This window comes from Sinocyclocheilus rhinocerous, unplaced genomic scaffold (assembly GCF_001515625.1).
Source record: "Sinocyclocheilus rhinocerous isolate Xijiao unplaced genomic scaffold, SAMN03320098_v1.1 scaffold149, whole genome shotgun sequence".
Taxonomy (NCBI): Eukaryota; Metazoa; Chordata; class Actinopteri; order Cypriniformes; family Cyprinidae; genus Sinocyclocheilus; species Sinocyclocheilus rhinocerous.
Genome location: NW_015654504.1, coordinates 917,122 through 920,050, shown reverse-complemented (window position 1 = coordinate 920,050; position 2,929 = coordinate 917,122). Strand labels below are relative to the sequence as shown.

Sequence of the window (2,929 nt, the reverse complement as noted above, 5' to 3'; positions counted from 1 at the left end):
ATGTCACGTCACTTTTCACTTTTTAAAATCATCCTTCCTATTCATTTTATAATTGTAGGACATTCTGATGATGTTCTTGGCACTGTAAATAGCCTATACCATTGCCTAATAAGAATCTTTGGCAAAGTTACACTGAATTATTTTACGTAGTCACAGGCGCGAAGCATTTCGATGAGGTAGGATGGATCGATAGATATAGCTAAAATTTTGCACTACGGTAGGAAAATCTGACAAGGTAGGACAAATCGACAGCTGAAGAATTCCAAAGGAACTCTGTTTAGACAGGAAAATACAACAAAGAATATCGTTTACATGTAGTGCGTCAATTCTGCACTGTATGCAAGACTCTCTCGCTCTCTCTCTCTTTGCGTGTGTGAGACAAAGCGACGACAAGTCGTGCGCTTCACACTAGAGTTTACGTTGCGTCAAATACAGGTGCGCTGCGCATCCATTGAGATGAACTGAAAAAAAGCACAGATCGCTTGACGGAGTAAAACTCTAAAGCGCTCAGTGTTTTCGGCGAGTGAAAATATATCTGTGCTAAACTCATACTTAGCCATACTTAGTATACTCATACACACTGGCGAGTAAAATCTGAGAATTTATTAGTTTGTGGACTTCAGTTCGGATTTTCTCAGTATGAGTTCTTGTGTGCAGTGTGTCTGGATCTCCTGAAGGATCCAGTGGCCATTCCCTGCGAACAAAGTTACTGTAAGAGCTGTATTACAGACTGCTGGGATCAGGAGGATCAGATGAGAGTCTACAGCTGCCCTCAGTGGACACATGAACTCATCCGGAGAAACTCTGGCTTCTGCCATTTTACTGCATGAATACAGAGATACAAACACACAACAGCTCAACTGAGGGAGAAGCTCAACGGAAGGAGAAGAGGGGAGTTTTAGCAGTGGATGTGGGTTGTTTGAACTTCACACATCACTCAAACACAGAAGCAGGAAACAGGAAACACGTGTGTTCAGGGAAAGAGAAACTGAAGTGTAGTTGAGCTGTTGTGTGTTTGTGTCTCTGTATTCATGCAGTAAAATGGCAGAAGCCAGATTTTCTCAGGATGAGTTCTTGTGTGCAGTGTGTCTGGATCTCCTGAAGGATCCAGTGGCCATTCCCTGTGGACACAGTTACTGTAAGAGCTGTATTACAGGCTGCTGGGATCAGGAGGATCAGATGAGAGTCTACAGCTGCCCTCAGTGCAGACATACCTTCAGTCCAAGACCTGCTTCAGCTAGAAACACCATGCTGGCTGAAGTGGTGGAGAAACTGAAGAAGACCAAACTTCCTGATGACTGTTTCGCTGGAGCTGGAGATGTGCAGTGTGACGTCTGTACTGGAAGAAAATACAAAGCCGTCAAGTCCTGTCTGAACTCTTACTGTCAGAATCACCTCGAACAACATGAGAGTTGGTTTAAAGGAAAGAGACACGATTTGACTGATGCCACTGGACGACTGCAGGAGATGATCTGCCAGAAACATGAGAAGATCCTTGAGGTTATCTGTCGCCCTGCCAGAAATGTATATGTGTGCTGTGTATGGTTAATGAACATAAAAACCACGACACTGTATCAGCTGCAGAACAGAGGACAGAGAAGCAGGTATTTAAAACTAGACACTGATGAAATATTGCTGACATTCATTTCATATGTGTTTATATCGGCACCCATATTAACAGAGAACATCAAAGTGTTTCACTGTTTGCTGAAAATGCACCATAAAACTTTATCAACACATACAATACACCATGATTAAGCAACATAAAATAATGGAGTGAGCTATTCACCCATTCTTTGACAAAATATATACTCCATCAGTCAAAATGTAAGTAAAATGCAGTGACAGATGAGTTTCTATTCAGTAAATCTGACTGAATTCCGGAGTCATTTATAGCTTTACTTTGTTCATTTATTTTCAGTGTAGAGCCGCAGATTAATTACACAGAACACAGAAATACTGTCAATGTGAAGCTCTACATCTGTGTCAGTTTCACTTTTATAATACTTACACTTGCAGTGTGAAAAAAGCCTTAAACTTATTATTTATTCATGTATGATGTAACTGATCATCACTTCTGGAGTTTGAACCTACAGCCATTAGTTAACAGCTCCACTTTTACTGGATTCATCTGTTCACTTGATGATTTAGAGCCAGTAGTTTTCTGTGACATTCACTATCATCCGTTTGTCCTGCAGAAGCAGCTGAAGGAGACGCAGAAGACGCTCCAGCAGAGAATCCAGCAGAGAGAGAAAGATCTTCAGCAGCTGAGAGAGGCTGTGGAGTCTCATAAGGTGAGTCTGGAGAAGAAGAGAAGTTTGTCTCAGTCTCAGTTCAGACTCACTGAAGCCTGAATCACTGTGTGTCCTAACAGCGCTCTGCACAGACAGCAGTGGAGGACAGTGAGAGGATCTTTACTGAGCTCATCCGCTCCATTGAGAGAAGCCGCTCTGAGCTGATACGGCTGATCAGAGATCAGGAGAAGACTGCAGTGAGTCGAACTGAAGGACGACTGGAGCGACTGGAGCAGGAGATCAATGATCTGAGGAGGAGAGACGCTGAGCTGGAGCAGCTTTCACACACACAGGATCACATCCAGTTCCTGCAGGTAACAGAGATCTAGAAGAACAGGATCATAGTGGACTTGAGAAGATCCTGCTGTGACAGGAGACCAGAGGCGTCATGCCCATTCAAAATATGGGGGCACGTGCCCCCTCAGATTTTTGAGCCAAGTGGATTTTGAATGCAGCTTCCATAAGACAAAAAAATAGCCGATTAATATTTTCTATATTTAATACAATCACACAGGTGTGATTAGAACGTTCAGTGCGTCATATCATCAGCTGCTAAATTCAAATCTGCGTTTGCTGAGCCAGATACGTGTTTTTACAGCACTGCGCATTAACCAATCACACACGATGCTGTTGAG

General features: G+C 42.9%; 1 pseudogene; it reads left to right on the top strand.

Annotated features, from left to right (window-relative positions):
- The first annotated feature begins 966 nt into the window (after positions 1 to 966).
- The window catches only part of LOC107717317 (tripartite motif-containing protein 16-like), a 17,110-nt pseudogene continuing 15,147 nt past the window's right edge, over positions 967 to 2,929 (top strand).